The 22,791-nt window shown below is 34.5% G+C and overlaps 1 non-coding gene across 1 annotated transcript; it reads left to right on the forward strand.

Moving 5' to 3' along the window:
- The first annotated feature begins 14,669 nt into the window (after positions 1-14,669).
- LOC129494005 (U6 spliceosomal RNA) lies at positions 14,670-14,776 on the forward strand. Its single transcript, XR_008661267.1, has one exon. It is a non-coding gene; the product is annotated as a U6 spliceosomal RNA (small nuclear RNA).
- The last annotated feature ends 8,015 nt before the right edge of the window (positions 14,777-22,791 follow it).

Consider the following 22,791-nt stretch of genomic DNA (forward strand, 5'->3'; position numbering starts at 1 on the left):
GCCTATATTGATTCTGTTTCTTCAGAGACCGCTGACTAACGCGGCGGTGTTTGCTGAGATCGGGAATTCTCTTGGAGGGCTTATGTCTATGGGGAATACATACTTCAGGCATGAGTGTCACACCTTCTGCAAGGCCACTTAAATCTACCCCCTCAGTGTTCTCAGGGTTCACTGTCTGGGCATTTCCGTGGATAAATTTATTTTAAGAAAAATAACTACAAGTTTGCTTCATTGTTTAATCTCCAGTTAATGCCTCACCTCCCACCTCCAAAAAACAAAACACATCAAAAACAAAACAGAGACCTGTTACTACCCAAACCACACCACAAAGCATACTTTGCTGTTACAGGCTGCTGCAACCAGGACTTTATCCTTTAGCTTTCTCAGGCTTGTGTGCCCCAAGCTGTGGGGGACAAATATTAAGTTACCTAAAAGATCCCCCTTAGAATCCCACCTCTCTCTCAAAGGGAGAGGGGACACATCTCAGAGCGTTCAGATTTTTTGTACATAAATTGTCTACCTATCTAATCTCCCACTTCTGTCTCTCAGGGTCTCCAACCCACTTTTATAGCCTGGAGGTTGATAATCACAAAATCTCTCATCTGAGGTCTGAACCCACTCCCTTTGCAAATCCTCCTCAGGTGGTATACCTCTCACAGTGTTTGGCTCTTAGGGTCTCAAGGCTTCAGCAAAAACACAAATGGAAAATTATCATTTTAATAACTTCATTTACAAGATGCAATTATGATCTCTTTAGTAACCTGCTTTGAATCTTTGAATAGCTTCCTTTTGGCATTAGCATGAAGTCTCATTTCTCAGAATGATGTAGCAGGCTCTCTATCCCTACTTCTCAGTCTCACTCAGTCTCTCTTTTCCTCACACTGTGGCTCTAGGGACTGATGTTCTTTTAATTCTCAAATTAGTCTTTGCTGTTTTCTCTTGCAAATCTCAATCACACTGTTGCCTGTCTTGCTATTTTCTCCAGCACAGTGGAGAGCTCCTACTCATCCTATCCAGTGTATAGATTACTTCCACCAGAAAGTGATCTCTGAACCTTCTCTCAGCCTCCACAGGAATACTAATGTAGGTACCCTTGCTAAGTCCTAATAAACACCTTCCCCTCACTATAGCTAGTTATTTATGTTTGTCATCTCAACTAATATATGTACAGCATAAGGCATCATACATATTTAGTTCCAGGTTGTACCCTCAAGCCTAGCACAGTGACTAACAGTGCATAGACATCCAACAAATATGTATAAATTAATAGATTGACCATTGGCTTATGCTTGTCACTCGTTATTGGGAAAATTAAATAATGTGAAATTTGGTCACATGAAAAAGGCAACAAACAAGATTTTGCCTGTTGTCTAATTTGATATTTGAAAGGTACAATTACAAAGTTATTAAGAGATCCCTGGCAGTTCTGTTACAAGATACAGAAGCCAGGTTTTAAAAATTGGGACCTCAAAGACTATGTCAAACATCTTTTAGATTTCAAAGAAGAACTAAAAGGAAATGTTCTTTGGGGGACATTGCTGCTATATTGCGAAGCTAGAATATTGAAAGTTTTCATAAGGTCTTGAACCAAGTAGGTCAAAATCTAATCATTTCTTTACTTCTTTAGGGGGTTTTAAAACTTTAATGATTGTTAGAAATTATTCTTTGCATCCCCTGCTAATGTGAACTGGGAATTAAGGAAGAATGCCTATTTCTAGTCTACTTAAAGATGACAGAGGATGTATGTCAACGCCTAGGATTTTGACATTTAGTCAGTGAGCTGCTGTATCACTGTAAAATACTGGCTTCAAGAAAATCATATTACTTCCCCTCTAAAAGTAAAATTCTTAAGTCAAAATATTTTAAGCTATTTTTCATTTATTTGATCTGTCATTCTATCATCAAGTCAAATTAAATTAGATTTAGTACTAAGTCTTCACAAAACCATGTTGGTCATTACTTTGGGTATTTGTGAGCATTTAATATAGTCATTAGTGACTTGTTTCAATCTCTTTCAAATGAAGGAAGTTAAGTGGTCACTCCTGTGGTTTCCAGGGTAGTAGTGTTTAAAAGTAGACACTGCTCTGACCCAATTTGAAACCTACTGATTGTCACAAATCACTGGTACCTACAGACCTCAGGATAATTTATGCCTTTTTTCTTTGTGCTCATCTTAGTTACTTAATCATCCAGCCTATTTTATAACTTTCATTGATCTTCGATAACAACTGAATTTGCTTCCATAGACTGAAGTTAAAGAGAAAGGAAATTATTAAGTCTGCATAACTTTAGTACCATTAATTTTACTTCAGTAGTTTCAACTTTCTATCCCTAGTTATAATTAATGGATACATTTTGTCATACAAGTGCTTTACTCATGATGTATTTAAATGTACACAATTTCTTTAAATTGCTTTTTCCAAATGTATGATTCTAGAAAGAGCCAAAGTAAACTTATTCCTAAAATACAGAGAAATTTTGACTATATTTTAAATAAAGGAGAATTTCAATTTACAAAAAAAAAAAATCACAAAATTGAAAAAAAATTCTTATAATGGTGCCCAACTCCTGTTATCTTTCATTGACAAATACTGCATCTAAAACTTGGAATGACTGCATAATTAGATCTGTCTCTGTAATTAAGAATAAAGACAAAAATTGTACTGAATATAAACAGAAATGATGGAGTTATTTTTATTCTGGAATTTCCAATAGAATAGAGTCACAGACCAAAAAGATAGAACCTAGGTGCTTTGTTTCATTTAGTGACTCACATAATTGGTCAAATGCATTTCCTTTGGAAATGTCTAAACTGTGTCTTTCCTAGTTCTTTGCCTGTTAATCTTTAAACCCATAGGCATTTCAGGGTAAACTTCATCAGTGTGTTTCTGATTTACCATCACTTAAATCACAGAAAAGTTGTTTCTAAAAAGTTAGTTCATAACAAATGAGCTTCTTGACCATTTTAAAATACTTTCAAGACCTTGTCTTTAGAGACAAGAGAAGTCATGTTTCTCTAGATGTCACTGGACTGAAATTCTAGTGAAGAGATGTCTAACTTTAGAATACTAAAAGTCAGAATACATTTTCATATTGAAAAACCACATATTCTTCCATTATTCCTGGAGTTGTCTAATCTTCCTTCCCTTTTCATTGATTTGTTATTTAATTAATTGAACTTTGACTTCGATTTAAAGGCTTTCCTAGTACTTCTCTATTTTATTTTTTAAACTACTTACCTGGGCGGGGGTTGGGGGTGAATGGGTGACGGGCACTGAGGGGGACACTTGATGGGATGAGCACTGGGTGTTATTCTGTATGTTGGTAAATTGAACACCAATAAAAAATTATTAAAATAAATAAATAAACTACTTACCTGATAAAATGACACCTCATGAGAGTAATTCTAACTCTTTGATTAAATACATCTTTACACTGTGCACTTCACTAATATTTGCAATTGTGCTTATATTAACAGTAATAAAAGCATGTTAATTACTTTAAATTAAATATTTTCAACTATTCTTACATCAACAGTCACAAAAATAATCATTTAGCGAGTCCTTATGTGTTAAAGGACATTATATACATTATCTAATCTAACATTCTCAGTCCTTTGAATTTGATATAATCAGGTCTATTTTAAAACTAAAGTTCTGATAATTTAAGATATTTGAACTACTTTCACAACTAGGAAATTTCAGAAATCAAGTTGTGAACCTATGCCTATCTGAACCCAAAGTGCATGCTTTTACACGTACACACCAACTATAGTTTTTTTAATATTATTTTTTTTTAATTTTTATTTATTTATGATAGTCACAGAGATAGAGAGAGAGAGAGAGAGAGAGAGAGAGAGAGGCAGAGACACAGGCAGAGGGAGAAGCAGGCTCCATGCACCGGGAGCCCGACGTGGGATTCGATCCCGGGCCTCCAGGATCGCGCCCTGCGCCAAAGGCAGGCGCCAAACCGCTGCGCCACCCAGGGATCCCCAACTATAGTTTTAAAATGCCCTACATGCAACTATATCTGTGTGTAAGCAGACTCAGTTAAAACTGATTTTCAACCTTTATGGCAGGGCCACATTAACTTTTGTTTCTTTTAATCTTTAGGAAAAGGAGCTCAGGAATGGGGAGATTTTAAGAAGAATTAAGGTGCTAAAGCCAAGAGGGTACAAGGAGAGACAAAGGATGACAGGGAGGTAGAGGAAGGAAAATGCATAATAAGGTCAAGATGCCCTGTCAGGATCTTACTTTCACTCTCATTTCTCGTGTTCTCATTCTCTTTGGAACCAACACACACATACACATATATACATACATACACACACACGCACACACACACGTTTAACCTTTGTGCTTTTACCTTCGTTCCTTTGTTCTCTTTTCCACAATATAAACTTATTTAAAAATTTGTTATAAAAACTAGTTTTTACAAAAAAAATTAGTTGTATGCCATTATTAGAAAATCACTGAAGCATTTAAACTTATCAATTTTCTTCTCTCAGAAAAATATTGTTTAAACTTTGGAGCAACTTATTTCTTTACTGTGTCTCTTTATTGGTGTTACCCACAGTGCAATGGGACCCCACATTGATATTCTAGTGATCTTGTGTGGGAGTGCACCTATGAAGAGCAAAAATTTGAAGAATAGAGTTAGAAGGATCTCACAGTGCCTCCAAGTTCTCAATTTTTCTAGCAAAATGATGACAAAACTGATGCTTAATTTCAATGTGGAGCTGGAGAAAATATATTTTAACAACAATAATACTAATAATGCCTTAGATTAAGAATTCTGGGAAGCTAACCTGAGTGGAGCCCTTCTGAGAATCCTCAGTGGTGAGAGAGGAGAGAATCACTGAAGGCAGTGAAAAGATAAAACAAAAAGACACTGAAACAAACAGTTTACACTTTTATCAAGGTATATAAACAAGATCTGAATATAATATCAGTTCATTAAGTACAGAAAGTATTTAGTATGGAAGTATGGGGTTTGTTCTGTGATTAGTTATTCTTCCAGAACTCAAATGTCACAGGAATATTCTATTATAAATTTCATGAAGTTTAAAATATGTCAAAAAGAATAAGCTCAATTATTCATGAAGCCTATTGATCAGAGAATGCAATAGTGCTTATAATATTCACCATGTCCTAAAAGCAATATTGGTGTATGCTGGGTATGGTTATCATTTGTTCACTTAACAAATATTCTCTGATCACCTGCTACATGCCAGGTCCAAAGAAAACAAGATGGAGAAGCTGTAAGTGCTGTGCTCAAGCCAATCCTTACCAGCTTACAAGAACCAATGGTTACATTTTTATGAATTTTTTGAGAGCTGATTGTTAGACATTATTTAAAAATTAAATTATATAAGCTTACAATAAACTTTTTTTTTATTTTTAATTTTTAAAGATTTAATTTATTTATTCATGAGACAGACAGAGAGAGAGAGAGAGGCAGAGACACAGGCAGAGGGAGAAGCAGGCTCCAATGCAAGGAGCCTGACGTGGGACTCGACCCCAGGTCTTCAGGATCACGCCCTGGGCCGAAGGCAGCACTAAACTGCTGAGGACCCGGGCTGCCCTAAACTTTTTATTTTTTAAAAATATTCAAAGTTTATAATTTCCTAATCATGTCAGTATTGCATTCTCAAAGGTATCTATGTCTATTTTATCTGTAGAATGGAATATATACAATATAATGGTGTGCTCTTTTATATCACTCCCAACTCTGCTCTCAGTGATGACATACACATTGGTAACTTGGAATAGGTCAGGGTGGAAATATTGACACCAAGAAATTGGCAAATGCTACAAATCAGGGTTTGGTTTTTGTGTTGTGTTAATGGTCAAGATATAAGAAAATAATGGAGAATCTGTTAATAGGTTTAACTTAAAAATATCTGTTCCACTGACAATACACAAAATTTGAAAGAAACACACTTTCAGTATTCACAAGTATTGTACAATTGAGCAAGTCACTCACACCACTGACTAATAAATCTCAAGATATCTTTATTGTTTCATTTCCATCTTACTTATTAACACAAATAAAAATATCAACCAACATTCATGTCAAAACTACGCTAACTCATCTATCACAGTGATAGGTTGACTATGGATAAAAAGTTCAGCATAAATCAAAGTATTTTTTAAGAATCAATTGACTATATGGATTACTAATAAAACTCATTTTACATTTAATTATTACTCATATATTGCATACTGCATAATCCTTATGTCAATAAAATTTGTAAAAAACATATGTACATATGTACATATATAGAGTTACAAGTATATGTATACTCCTGTTTTGGGGGAACTGGTTGTTAAACATTTATGAACATGTCTGGAGTTACTGTAATTATGCACTTGTTTTCAAGACACCCAAATCTGGTGTGAGGATATGGACATTGTAGTGACAGAGATATGCAAAAGGTATTTGAGAATACAGAGGAGGAAAGCTAATCTCCTCTATGCCTCAAGTTGTTCTTGAGGTTCTAGTAGTATTTGAACTAAGTAGGAATTGGGTCGTGTGTAGGACAATAGAATTCTTTATTATGATGATTGTTGAAATAATAAAGATTATTTTATATGTAATGAATAAATAAAGAACTTTGGCGAAAAGAACTATGATGATTCTGCATATATGTACAAAGGTTAACAGAAAATATTGTTCTTTAAAGAATAATCTTGGAGCACCTGGGTGGCTCAGTGGTTGAGTACCTACCTTTGGCTCAGGTCATGATCCCAGGGTCCTGGGATCGAGTCCTGAATAAGGCTCCCCACAGGGAGCCTGCTTCTCCCTCTACCTAGGTCTCTGCCTCTCTCTCTGTGTCTCTCATGAATAAATAAAATCTGTAAATAAAATACAGAATAATCTAAATAGCAATGCTTTTTTTGAGAATATTCTTGCACAGAGGATAGACAAAATTTTAGTAGGATTAAATACTACTGAGAAGAGTAAGATACTCATTTATAAGATGTTCCTTGTAGTCACACATATTAACTGACAAGATATCAAGTGATATTTCACCCACCAGGTATGCAGAGACTTTAGAACATTGATGTGAATGGCAAGCTTTCAAAACTGAAGGACAGAGAAAATATTGAGAAAATGTAGAGACTTTTTGTGTCCTGTACCTGGAGTCAGAAGTGAAAGTCAAGGAGAATGGGCATTCCCAACACTTTCAGACACACTGCATGATAGTAGCCCCCATAAGGAAAAAAATCTGCAGAGTATTTTAGGGGAACCACAGAGAAAGCTACCTTCTTTTCCTTTTGTACTTCTAGGGAGAGAAACTGAATAAATGTTCCCAGATATCTGGGAAATGATCAAAATGCACATGTAGTTATATACATAGTCTTGTGTGTGCATGCATATGTGTATGCATGAGGTACACAGGTAAAACCAGGAGAGAAGGAAACATTGATGAAGATATCAGATAAAAATTAGAACACAGGGATAAATAATAAGAACTATTACTATAAGTACATGGATTCTAACATTATCAAAGATAGCAGGCATTTTACTTGATTCTAGGTCTAAGTGCAATAATTTCAGATATGAACCCTTCTCTCACATTCAGCTCTTGGCTTGAGTTAAGGAGAAATTCTTGAATCTCAGAAAATGATGCTTTCCTTTTCAGATTTCTAGCTACTGCATCAATTTAGTCACTTCTAGATTCCACACAGAAGTTCACATAAGAAGAAACACATTCGGAAAATACCTTTTCATCTCTTCGTGATAGCTCAGCTTCTAATCCCTTTTCATGTGTGACACTCTATAGCTGAGTTCTTCAGTGAAATTTCACTTTGATTCCAACATTACAATTTCCTTGGCAGTTTACCACTTTTATCTTCTGGAAGAAAGAATATACTGTCACCAAATAGACTTGTTAGTAAAGTCACTGTATTAGTTTATCTTCTGCATAGTATCTATGGGTTGTATCTTTGCATCTTATCCCGAGGCATGAAAATTTATTCTACATTTTATAAACAAATTAAAAGTGAAAAGAACACTGAAATTCTAAAATAGCAACATCTGACAATTTTTAAAGATGGGAACTCTATTGCTTTTCAAAGTGAAGTCCTATGTACTATAGAAAATATGTAATCAATAATAACATCTAAAATTTTATCTGTACCCTGATTCACCTCCCCTTCCAAAACAAGCAACTAGAGAAAGATTATAAAGCTCATTCCAATGAAAAATCATCATTGAAATTTTAAGTTCATTTTAATACTAGTGTTGACCATTTTGCTGATGTAGTAAACAATCTCAAACTTCAAATGGCTTATAATAGTGTATTAGTTTCCTATTGCTCCTTTAACAATCACTACACACGTAGTGGCTTAAAACAATATAAATTTATTATCTCAGAGTTCTGAGGTCAGAAGTCTAAAATGAGTTTTATTGAGCTCAAAATCTTTTGGGGATTCTAGGGGAAAAAAAACAACAACATTTCTTTGCCTATCCCAACTTTTAGAGGCTATCTGAATTCCTTGACTCCTTCCTACATCTTCAAAGCCAACAATCATATCAATACAACCTCTGCTTCCATGGACATATTAAGGACACTTGTCATTACAAAAGGACCATCCAGATAATCCAAGATAATATTCTCATGTCAAGGTCTTTAACTTAATCATATTTGCATAATGTCTTTGGCTACATAAGGTAACATATTTACAGGTTGCAGATTAGAACATGAATTCTTTGGGAAGACATTACCACAAAAAGCTAAAATTTTTTTTTTGCTCCTGATACATGCCCACTGACAATCTGCAAGGCTCACTGTAGTCAGTCAGATAACCAAGCTTTAGAGTAGCTACTATCTTGAGCTAGCCACAACAACCCAGGGGAGTGAACTCTCAGAAGCAATTAAATTCTTGACCTTGAGGAGATAGGAGTTACTTTCATTTACAATTCACTGGTCAGAATTAAACATATGGTCTTACCCGGTTTCCTAGCATTATCCCACCATGTGAAAGAATGGCAGAACATGAAATATTCAGTGAATTCTATTTCTATCATAGCCCCAATACTCCCCAATATTGCTCCCCAATACTCAAGATTATTCTCATTTCCCATGCAAATTATACTTTTTCCTCCCTGAGAGAATTTGTACTTGTCACTAGTACTCTTCACCACATATTGCCAATTCTTTACCATCCAAATATCAGTTAAGTGCCTCTCATGATTGGACTAATTCAGAACCACATGGAGAAAAGAATCGTAGAAAATACTTTTTAGGCTTCTCTTACACAATAAAGAGAAAAGCTTAGAAGAAGTAGACAGTGGTGATGAACTAACAAAATAAGACTAAGGTGTTCCAATAAAATGCCCTTATCACTTGTTTACTATAAACTGTCTTCTCTTACAATTATCACATTTCATCTCAAAACAGCTTTGTAATAGTTTGGTATTATCTTTCTGGCATAGAGTTGAGTAGTCTGCCTAAGTAATCAGTTAAGTATTGGCATCAGAAGTAACCTTAAGTCTTTCTAGTGATGTCCACAGACATTAACTATTTTTCTCCCACTGTATTTATAAGCTAGTGAGAGATTCAATCACTGAAACCAGAGTCAAAATTCATAAGAGATGGTATCAAGGTTACAATCCTATAAGGAATGACAATCACTTCTCACCTGCAAAACACACTATATGATAGCAAAACTCTAAACATGGAGGCATAAAACTTGGATTATAATCCCAACTCTACCACCAGGTCACTTCTAGGTAAAATATTTTATGTCTCCACATCCTCTTTCCCTTATATACAAAAGTGGGTATTATCATTGTCAGCCTATGTTGCAATATAATGAAGATGATTTGCAATAACATAAAGGAAACCACACATTAGCAATTTAGGTATAAACTTATTAATTCATGTAGTCATTTAATTAATAACTATTCCCTAACTATTCTCTAATGAACATTCAGGGGGATCCCTGGGTGGCTCAGCGGTTTAGCACCACCTTCAGCCCAGGACATGATCCTGGAGTCCCAGGATAGAGTCCCACATCAGGCTCCCTGCATGGAGTCTGCTTCTCCCTCTTCCTGTGCCTCTGTCTCTCTCTCTCTCTCTCTCTCTGTGTGTGTGTGTGTGTGTGTCTCTCATGAATAAATAAAATCTTTAAAAAAATTATGTTTACAGATCTTTTTGAAATAGGAAATTTGTTCATTGACTTGATAATTCATTACAAAAACTTTATTAAAAATATACTCCCTACCAAAATTATGTTAGATTCTCTCAATATTAGAAATATAATTCCTACCCCCAGAAAAGTTTTAGATTCCATTTCGCAGTTGAGGACAGTGATGACTTACACTTTTAGTAGAGCTCTAAAACAAATGTTCACTTCTCTAGCTTTATCTTTATTAATTACAGTAATATTTTACCTTATTTTTACAGAATTATATTACTCTATGTACATTACATTGTTCTTTCTAAATAAACATATAAATAGAATAACACACATTCATAGCAATCTCTATAGTCCCAAGTAGTATGTTGATATTAAACATTTAGACAACATACTTCAAAAAAATAAGTTCACTAATACATGTAGCAATACAGATTCTAATCAAGAAAATTAATATAATAATGGATTGAATGACAATTCTAACTGCTTCTATTGTGATAGGGAACTTTTTGAAATACAAACGTGTTTTGTTTGTTGTATCTTTCTCTCATTCCATGCAGACTGTCAGACCCACTATTTTCTTACCTTGTGCCTTTTTGGACCTGGAAAACGAAAGCTGATTCTATCTTTTGAAAATCCTAAAATCACTGAAGACATAACGGTAATAATCCCAGAACAAGAAGGGATAGGAAAAAAAGATATTCGATCATACAGAAAAGGGGACCAAGAAGTTGAGAATCTAAGTACTGTCTAAGGTATATTGGCTGGAAGTGTCACCAGAACACAGAGATCATAACTGGTTGGTGCCATTAGGGGGAGATAGAGCCAATTCACAACACGGCCAGTTAGTGTTTAGAATTCCAAGCATTATGTACTAAAATTTTAATACCTTTTGATGTAATGTAATTATTTCTATGTTTGAAAGAACCTGATATTCAAATCATTTATATCTTGATAATGAAATCAATAACCTATCTGGTCAATATGTGCAGAAAAGACAAAACAAAGCCCAGGAGAATTTGCACCTATACACATTACAATAAGCATCCACCTTCTATTAAAAAACAAAAAAAACCATATATTTTAAAGCATAATTATTGCCATTATTCAAAGACCTTTTGAACAAGTGAAATATTAGCATTGTGGCATTTAAATTGATACTTCGCATTGTATTCTTAGATGGTGCTAAAAAAAATGTCTTCAATGTTACCAATAGATCTTGTGATAATTTAAAAGTAAGGGACTCCAGGGAAAATATTTAGAATTAGTTTATAAAGGCTACTAAAAATTCTCCCGCTGATGAAGACTTCAGTTCTTTTCCAACAGAAGGAAGTATTTTTTACAAAAAAAGTCTTGGCTCAATAATAATCACAATGCAATTTTTAGAAGATCTGAGTTTTACAGAGGAATTGAGTTATACTATATCCTTTTAATGAGTTATGATAACTAAATTTTGTTCACTTTCATGTAGTACTGATATTTTGGAAATGTTAATCATTAATTTTATCAGCTTATAATATATACTTTATGTTTTTATTAGATTAACATTAAATTTGATATTTATGATTTTCTTATAAATTTAATGAATTATGTAAGTGACTTTACTGTTTTATTTTATGTAGTCCAAAATAATACTGTATTATTGTCACATTAACAATAAAAATACTGGTGTTACTATTTTGCTCTCCTCCTTCAATCACTTCTCCCAGCCTTGTCAAACTCACTTGTACCCCAAGAACAGCAGAAAATCAAAAGGATCAACTATAGGATCTGAAAGACTGATTAAAGCAATGGATGTCTCAGAAGCAATGATCCCAGGAGTACTTCCTCAGGTTTCAATAGGAAGACACAACTAAAGGAAAAACGTCCACAAATGACTGAGATAAAATTCTTTCTCAGCCCAAGATATAAAAGATTATAAACAGATTTTTTTAAATATTTCAATTCTTGCACACCAACAATTGAAATTGCAAATTCTTATCTTTTATACTTTGATGTTTCTCCTATCCATATTTAAGCCTGTATTATCTCTGGACTGCCCACTGGTGTACACTGCCAAATTATTTAGAGTTTGAGTCCACAAAAAACCTGTTTTTTTCCATTGAGTTTTCCTCATTGGCCCTACAATGAATATTCCTCTCCAGATCTCTCATAAGTTTGACTGAAAGTCTAAAACATAGCAATTCTTATACTGTCTCTGAGTTATTTATATTTCCATTTTACCTCTCTAATAGAGTTCCATGCCCTTAAATGAAGAGACTTTATTTATCTTTATATTCTTATTAGTGCCTACTATGGACTTTGTGCTTAACATTTTCCATTGTAATATTCCAAACTTTGATCATAACTCTTAAGTTTATAATCTTAATCTCAAACAGCATTCAACACTGTCCTTCTGATTTGTTCAACTTGTAAATTTTTTTTTCCCCATGAATTCTGGAAAAATCTGTTTAGGTTCTCCTTACACCTTTTTCAATCCTCATTTTCTGCTCCTTTCAACAGTTATTGCTTGCAAACTATAAATGCTTCCTTATAATTTTAAAATCTTCTTATTCCATAAACTCTATCAGAGCCATACCATGGACTATCACAATTTCATTTACCATAGGCAATTCCCATGTTTCACTATTGATTTCACATCTTGAATTTAACCTTTGAATCTTTCCTTCCACTTCTTTTGTATGCTCTCTGGTTTATTAAAGCCACCCTTCCTGTCTCCTTTCTCTTCCTCCTTCTCTCTGAGGGAAGTGGTGGTGGTGGGGGGGGGGGGAATCAATGTAAATGTTAAATGGGGAGTAATAATGAGACATATGTTAGTAATAAAATTTCAGATATTTTTTGAAAGCAGACCTGTAAGATATATTTTGTGGCATATGAAAATAAACAACAAAATAAACAAAAAAATCTGTAACCTGTAAATAATGATGACTTTCACTAAGATGGGAAACACAAGAGAAGAAGCAGATTTATGTTGATTATATAGTTCACTGATGGACAATAAAGATAACCTTATTATAAAGGTTCATTCATGGACAGTACATAGAAGTGGACTCATCAAATAAAAGATATTTATAGATTTATAGCAGAGAGAGGGAGAGGGGAGATTGGTTAGGTGTAGAAAATCAAATACATTAATGTATAGATAACATTTAAAGCCAGTGAACTAAAGATTATTTAAGAAGTGAGTAAAGATGGAAAAAAGAAAAAATAAAAATAAAAAAAGAAGCATTGAGGCATCCCAACATTAATAGGCAAAAAAAGAAGTACTGAGTGTTTAGGGAAATATAATTTAAAACTATCCTACCAACCCAAAAATCTTCTCCACAAGGATAGAGGACAAAATAGTTTTATTATTGAATAAACATTAAATACGAGAATGTGATTTGTATCACAGGCAGTCCACTAGAAGATCATAAAGACAAAGAAATCTTACCCTATTATATAGCTAAGTAGATACAGACTATTATATACATGTAGGATAAACAATAACTAGCCCTCAAGTAAGAGTACTTAATAGTACCATTTATTGTACATAGTTCCTTTTAGATTTACTCGATAATTGGGGTGATCATCTGTGTTACCTAAGTGGCTCTATCCAATGGAAAAAGAGGTTTCTCAAATCTTTTAGGAGGTAGTTTTGCAACTTGGTGCAAAGCACCCACTGAAGTTAGGGTCTTACCCTCCCACAGAAACTGGGAAATATTTAATATTCAGTATTTCTAAGAGACAGTTCTCTGCTTATTGAGTAAGATATTCCTGATTCTTAAAACTGGCAAGAGCCACTAAAAAGATTTACATGCATTTCAAAGAAATAAAGAATTTACAGTTAGATGTTTTTGTTTTTGTTTTATAAATAATGTGCTTAGAAAAGCATGAAGTGGGGAAGTCTCTTTCCTTTTTTTTTTGTTAAAGAAAATTATTTTTTTCAACTTGTATTTATCCTTATATGAGAAAGGAGAAAAATTAGAATCACGTTAAGCCTTAAAAGGAAAGAGGGGGGAAAGCAAAATAAGAAAACTTTTGAAAAGAATGGTATAAGCTAACCTGAATTTTGCTTAGAGGTTGATCAAGAAACAAATGGAAGAAGGAACATCAAATCTGGCAATACAGTGGACATGTGACCTTAATATTAAAAAAGAACATGTCAATGGGAAACTAGGAGTAAAAAGCCTTGCCTAGAGTATACTCAGGAAAGAAGGAGGAAGGGAGAGGAAAATGTAAATTAGACTTTGAGAGTTTGCTATAAATGAAAGAACAACCAATAAATAATTGTTAGAGTGAGGCCACATATTTGTTGCTTACTGTAATAATCCAATAGAATGTGAAATATTGATATTTCACAGCACAGCAAGGATAATTGCAACAGTAGAGCTCTTAAGTGATAAAAAAAAATAAAAAATAAATAAATAAATAAATAAATAAATAAATAAATAAATAAATAAATAAATAAAATGAGGAGATGGGAGTTTCTGACCTTAAGTGAAAGGAATGGCATACTTGGGGGCAGGAAACAAAGGTTTCGTGCTCACTTCGGCAACACATATACTAAAATTGGAAAGATACAGAGAAGATTAGCATGGCCCCTGCACAAGGATGGCATGCAAATTTGTGAAGTGTTCCATATTAAAAAAGAAAGAAAGAAAACAAAGTTTTCTTCTGATTATTTGTTTCATGAAATAAAAAGCAGGGTTATTGAGATTGAGGAAAAGTAGAGCATATGAGAGATTTGAGGACAAAGATATATGAAATAAGTAGCTCAGAGTATAGGATAGTAAGAGAAAACAGACTAAAGCACTAAGGGCATCAGCAGAGATCCTGCTAGAAATGGGCATGTGGTCACACATTTAGAATGACAGGAGTCAGCATGGATCTTTGTTTTTCTACTTACATTAATCTACTATGGCACTAGTATGGAGTCTTCAGAGTGTTAGATTTAACCGCCATTGGGTTTGGGTGAGGCAAGTGCAATTAAAGAGAAATAATATGAGAGTTGGGATGTCTGCTTTAAGTTTTTTTTTTTTAATTGTTATTTACTTATGATAGTCAGACACACACACACACACACAGAGAGGCAGAGACATAGGCAGAGGGAGAAGCAGGCTCCATGCACCGGGAGCCCGACGTGGGACTCGATCCTGGTCTCCAGGATCTTGCCCTGAGCCAAAGGCAGGCGCTAAACCACTAAGCCACCCAGGGATCCCGGATGTCTGCTTTATAATGACTCTATTTATTATGGACATTCAGATTTTAAGATTTTATTTATTTATTCATGAGAGACAGAGAGAGAGAGAAAGAGAGAGAGAGAGGCAGAGACATAGGCAGAGAGAGAAGCAGGCTCCATACAGGGAGCCTGATGTGGGACTGGATCCCAGGACTCCAGGACCACGCCCTGCGTGGAAGGCAGGCACTAAACCGCTGAGCCATCCAGGGATCCCTGGACATTCAGTTTTAAGTTTTTCTTTTTTTTTTCAGTTTTAAGTGTTTTAATTCCACAGTGAAATGGGAAACAAAATTGTTAACTAACAATGAATATGGAGGAGAAAGTGGAGGTCCAAAAAGAAGTGAAGCATGAAAAAGTTGTCCAGGAGAGAGAGAATAATATAGACAAATGTAGGGTTTCACTGCAATTAAAAGAGCCCATCTGAGGTTATTAATTACAGATTTAAATGAAGACCAGTCACCATAGTTTTGTTATTTTTCTACAACCATACTTAGGTGAGTACATTCAGGCATGGAGAAGAAAGAGACTTGGATTTAACTAAGGTTATATTAACCCAAGCAATTAAGATAAAGGTAGAGGACAAGAGAATATGGCACAAATAGCAAATAGTGCTTAGAATGATTTAACATGAATATAAGTTATGTAAGAAGCAGAATCAGGACCAAATTGGTTTAAGGAAAAGTGAAATTGAGATGGAAAGATGAAATAAGAGATTATTGGATTAGGGATATTAGAGGAAGTGACCTGGAAAGATGGTGGGGATGCGGATGGTCCCTCCCCTCCAAAAAATAGAGTTTTTTGCTTTTGATATTGTAGAAGAATTATTCCCAGTAATTAAGACAAAGGAGTTCCCTGAGGAAAGATAGGAAGACAAGACCACTGACAGAGGGTACCAAGAATGGTGAAGATATTAGAAGGGAGATCTACATGGATACTGAGATCACTGAAAAATATAAAAGTAATATTCAGAGTGACAGTAGAGGAGCACCTACATGGCTCAATCAGTCATGCTTTCAGCTCAGGTCCCGATCTTGTGGTTCTGAGATCGAGCCTCTCATTGGGTTTAGCACTCAGTGCAAAGTCCGCTAGTCTTCTCTCTCTCTCTCTCTCTCTCTCTCTCTCTCTCACTGTCTCTCTTCTTCTCTCATAAATAAATAAATAAAATCTAAAAAATTTTTCAGGAAAGAGGTTTGATCAAAAGGGATGGTAGGTGGCTACACCATGGAAGAATGATGCAAAAATGTATTAATAAAATGTCATTGAGATATGTTAAGATACACAAAGCAAAAATTTTAGAACATAAGTAGATATATACAAATACACAAAGTGGGAAGTTTAGGAAAAAACTACCTCCACAGTTGACAAACAAGCAGATAGAAAAATCAAGAAAATATAGAATATTAAACATGATTAAATTTTTGATGTAGTGGACATATATACAACAGTGTAACAAACCACTGTAGAGCATATATTATTCTCAAACACTCAGGGAACTATTCATCATATAGTAGCCATAACAAACAATTTTTTGAAGTTTAAATCATATAGATCATGTTTTCTGACATTGTAAATAGGAAATCAGTTACAAAATAGCATCTTTATGTTTAGAAATTAAAAATATGTAGAAAAGTCATGAATCAAAGTTACAATCAAAACTAAATATATAACAAAACATAAGATACAAAACTGGTGGGTGGCAGCATTACCCTGAAACCAAAGCTACATAAAGACAGTATAAGAAAACTACAAAAAAAAAAAAAGAGAGAGAGAGAGAAAAAGAAAACTACAGACCAATATCCATGATGAATACAGATGTGAAAATTCAACAAAATATTAGCAAACCAAATTCAAGAAGACATTAAAAGAATTATACACTATGACCATGTGGGATTTATCCCTGGGATGCCAGGATGATTCAATATATGCAAATCAATAAATATAATACATCACATAAATAGAATGAAAGCACACGATCATTTCAATAGATGCAAAAAAAATCGTTTGACAAAATACATCTTTTCATGGTTAAGAAAAAAAAAAACTCTCCACAGATTGAGTATAAAAGGAAAATACCTCAACATAATAAAGGCCACATGTGACAAACCCAAAGCTAATAATATACTCAATGGAAAAAGATAGAAAGCTTTTTTTCTAAGATTAGGAACAAGACAAAGATGTTTGCTCTCATGACTCTTATTCAATATAGTACTAAAGATCCTAGCTAGAGCAATTTTGCAAGACAAAGAAATAAAAGGCATCCAAATAGGAAAGAATAAAATAAAATTGTTGCTATTTGCAGATGATATGATTTTGCATATTAAAAGTTGTGAGTAAACACTCACAATAGCCAGGATATGGAAACAACCTAAGTGCCCATAATAGAAGTATGGGTAAAGAATACATGAATATATATATATACACACACACACACACACACAATATCATATACACATTTTTTATATACACACACATATATACACAATGAAATATTATTCAGTCGTGAGAAAGAAGGATAGATATACTGCCACTGGCAACAACCTTGAGAGCATCATTCTACTTGAGGTAAGTCATATGGAGAAAAACAAATGCAGTACAATATCAGTTATATGTAGAATAAAAAAAAAATTGAAGTCATAGAAACAAAGAATAGAATGGTGGCCACCAGGGAATGGGGGTAGGGGAATAAGACAGATGTTATTTAATGGTACCAACTTGCAATGAATAGTAAATAAGCCCTAGAGAGCTAATGCGCATTACAGTGAATATAGACAACAATACTGTATTATAATTAAACTTGCAGAGACCATAACTTAATTATTTCAGCCACTAAAAAAGATAATTATGCAGTGTGATAGAGATATTAATTATTACTGCAATGGCAATTATAATATATAAACATATCAAGTTAACATGTTATATACTTTAAATTTACCCAATGTTATATGTCAAATATATTTTAGTTAAAAAAAAACTTGGAGGAACAAAAACCTATATTCTCTGTACCTGTCAGAAATCAACCAACAGGACAGAATCACAGGCTCTATATATTAAGAGAAATATTATGAAGATTTGACTTCATAGAATTACAGAAGCTAGTAAAGCTGGGTCTGGAAGACTCTGTCTCTGCATTCGATGTTACAGTGCACTGTCATTAGGGCAGGCAATTGAGAAGGAAAGGGATGGAAGCTGGAAGACAGTGAAAACAGCTGGAACTCACAAGCCCAGGAGACAATACTGAAACTATCAGCTCTTGCTGTCTTTGGCCATGGTTGCATAGGTGGCCTTGTAGAAACCAGGGGTTTTAACAAACAAATGCAAACACCTGACTCAGGCACCCAAGAAGCTGAAGGAGTAACCAGGAGAAAGTGGGCGAATTTCAGATCCAGCCACTGCCCAGCCTTAGAGAAGCAAATCAGATCAGTAATCAAAATGTGAATATGTAAGTTCCCAAATGAGCTACTGCCTCACAACTGCCCTCCAAATCTTTTTTGTTACTACTTTTGTTCTGTTTTGAGTTTTTCATTATTGAGATATAATTGACACATAACTTTGTATTAGTTTAAGATGTTCAACATCATGATATGTATATATTGTAAAATGTTTACTGAAGTAAGCTTAGTTAACCCTGGTACCACACAGAGTTACATTTTTCTCCTGTGGTGAGAACTATGAGGATCCATTCTCTTAGCAACTTTGAAACACACAATGCAGTATTGCTAACTACAGTCAGCATGCTATACATTACTTCTCCAGGAGTTATTTGTCTTATAACCAGAAGTCTTTACCTATTATCCACCTTCACCCATTTCCTTCACCCCTGCACCCCAACAACCACCAATCAGTTCTGTTTCTGTAAGTTTTTAAATTCCACACATAAATGAGAGCGCCCTCTGAATCTTGTACAAGAATCATTTGTGGTCCACTCTAACTGAAAATATACAGAGGAATGCTGGGCAGTATTACTTAGTTTAGCCGAGTCAGCACATTATAAAGCCAGCATAGGGGCACCTGGATGGCTCAGTTGGTGGGGTAGCCAACTCGATTTCAGTTAGAGTCATGGGATAGGTCCCACATCAGGCTCTGTACTCAACAGAGTCGGCTTGATGATTTTCTCCCTCTCCCTTTGCCCCCCCCCCTTACTTTCTCTCTCTAGATATAATAAATATATATCTTTAAAAGAAGCCAACTCATGGGACATCTGGATGGCTCAGGGCATTATCCTGGAGTTTGGGGATCGAGTCCCACATCAGGCTCCCCCTGGTTCTCCCTCTGCCTATGTCTCTGCTTCTGTCTCTCTGTGTGTCTCTCATGAATAAATAAATAAAATCTTAAAAAATAAAATAAATAAAATAAAAGAAGCCAACGCAGTCTCAAATGCATATACTAATAACAAATATTATGATGAATACACTAGGCATCTGTCAATACACTACAAAGAAAAGCCATAACACCGAGTTTTGTTTTTTGTTTTGTTTTTTAAGATCTTATTTATTTATTCATGAGAGACACACACACAGAGAGAGGCAGAGACATAGGCAGAGAGAGAAACAGACTACATGCAGGGAGCCTGATGTGGAACTCAGTCCCGGCACTCCGGGATCATGCCCTGAGCCGAAGGCAGATGCTCAACTGCTGAGCCACCCAGGCTTCCCACACCAAAAGAAGTTTAAGAAAAGGAGCTATGTGAAAAACACGATGAAATAGAGAAATATAAATTTGAAAGGAACAACAAAGCCAGGCACTTACCTCTCCTTGGAAAGTAATTTAAAAATTGACAAAGCACTGGAGAGATGCATCAAAAGGGGGAGGAGCAAAATAAAAAAAAACTCAAAAAGGAGTATGATAAATGAAAAAGAGGAACATAAGATGCTACACATCCTCTTATGTAGCATACACATAGCAAGAGGATGTATAAAAGCAAGTTTAAACTAGTGCTTTTTAAAATTTAAATAAAAGGACAAATTCTGAGGAAAATCTTAATTTTCCAAACATATACAGAAAGAACCAGAAGAGCTAAATAGTCCTTTAATCATTAAAGCAAATGAATCAACATGGAATATAAGAAAGAGTGAAAGGAATTATAAAGGAAAGGAGGAGAACTGAGTGGGGAAGAATTAGATAGGGAGACAAACCATGAGAGATTCCTGACTCTAGGAAACAAAGGGTTGTAGAAGGGGAGGTGGGTGGGGTGATGGGGTGACTGGGTGACAGGCACTAAGGAAGCACTTGATGGGATGAGAACTGGGTGTTATACTATATGTTGACAAATTGAATTTAAATTTTAAAAAAATTAAATAAAGCAAATGAATCAGTAAAATCCTCCCAAAAGAAAATTCCAGTCTCAAATGTCTTCATTAAGTGGATCTCCCAAGATCAGCAATCCCTTTTCTAGCAATTCCATTCCTAAGATTCTAATGCAGATAAGTACAAGGATAGATGTTCAAGCTGTAAAGTGTACAACATAGACAAGTGTTCATAGCACCGTTATTTACAATAGCCCAAAGCTGGAACAGCATATATGTTCATCTATAATAGAACGCATTAAAACTATTCCATCAACTAAGAATTGCCTACCAAAAACCAAACAAAGAATAAACCATGACATCATGTAACTTAAATGAGATGCATTAAATAATGTTGAGAAAAATAAGCAGAAAAAAAGAATCCGATATTTTATTAATGAGTCTATAGAGTTTGTTTTAGGGATGCAAACCTGGAAGGAAACTTGTAAGAAAAATAAAAGTGTGTTTATCTCAACAGGACTAACAGTGGGAAGTGGAGTTTTCATTAGAGAAGGCCACATTGAAGGGGTAGGCTTCAGAGGTGCTGGCAAAGCTTTAATTCTGGTTCTAAATGTTTGTATCTTGGGTTTCACTTTATAGTTACTAAGTGGTGTGTATTTTATTCATTTGTGTGTAATAACTTAAAGAAAAGTTCTTAAGCTCAAAGAAAGCCTACTGTATGCATAACATTATATTTCAATTTGGAGATTCAAATTACAGCCTTTTAATGATTAAGCCATCTTTCAGAAAAGCATCTTCTACAGAGCCAATTGAAAAGAGAAGTTAGTAGTATTCTGATGAATTTGTAAAGTTGACAACCAAGTCAAATGAGAAACTATTGATTCCATTTTACTTTCAGTAGATCTAGCAAGATCAAGGTATTTGATGGTTGTGCTCTAAAAGGCAATGGCAGATCACCCAGCAGTAGTTATTACTGATCCTACTCACTCTTGAATTCTTTGAAGAGAGAAGAGATTTGTTATTATCACTCTTTCCAAATTGGTTGATTATATCTAAAAGAAGGTAAATTTATGGAGCTTTCTTGTGCTGTTTAACAACTCTGCTGAGTAAAGGTTCAGACGTGAATTCCAAACTTAATCCACATGGGTACGGTGCCTCAGCTGAACAAATAAAAATATTTAATATATAATTAATTCCTCAAGGTACAAGAGCAAATTGTATAGGAGAGTGAATTGATTTTTACCTGATAAATTCAGTCTAATTACAAGATTTTTGTGTTATAAATGGAGATTCAAAAAGGTTTGCTAGGTTGCCTAAGGTCACAAACCCAGTTAACAGAAAAGAGGAGTCTGGATTCTAGTTGACGGATACCCCAACTAGCAGTTTTCCTTTCATGCAGACGATACTCCCTAGACCAAAATTTAGATGTTCATAAATGTTTATATTTTTTTCTTCTACTTTCAAACTATATGCTTTAGGTTTAATCCCTTACATCTCCATGTGAACTACTTACACTGACTTCATTCTTTCAAGGGTCAGATTCCTGAATGAAGATAAAGAGAATTCATTTCAGATCCATTTCCTTCTGAAAATATTGTGTTATTTTAAAGTACTAGCTAAGAAAACCCAGCTTAATTGCTTAGCATTGGATTATCACTTTCTAAATGTCTCTGACAGTTAATATTCTGAAGATTAAAAACAACCAGTCTTATTACCACTTCTGAGCAGCTAATTTGAAAAAATTATAAAATGTGATGGAACCTTTTAAATGGCATTTGCATTATGTATGCATGCACGCACATGGTCATTTCTGTATTTGACTGCCAATTTTATAGAAAAATAATCATTGTAGTGATTGCCATATTTCAAAACAGCAACCAGTATAGCCTACATCTTATTTCTCTACCAAGTGGCAAAGTATGCATTATGCACAGTTGGACAAACCACCTAGGTTCCCAAATGCAGAGAACAATGCTCTTATCTCCCTGTGAATCATGCATTGAGAATGAGAACAGCAACATTATTCGCAGTGTGCCTTTAGAAATTATGTCTGGGTATAATCAGTTAAATATTGAGTAGAAATGTGAATACAGGAGATGGAAATGTGAGCTGCATTTGAATTGATCTAAAAAGCCACACAAAAAGATATTCGCTTCCAGAAGTCACCCTATTCTTAGAA

This window comes from Nyctereutes procyonoides, unplaced genomic scaffold (assembly GCF_905146905.1).
Source record: "Nyctereutes procyonoides isolate TBG_1078 unplaced genomic scaffold, NYPRO_anot_genome, whole genome shotgun sequence".
Classification (NCBI taxonomy): Eukaryota; Metazoa; Chordata; class Mammalia; order Carnivora; family Canidae; genus Nyctereutes; species Nyctereutes procyonoides.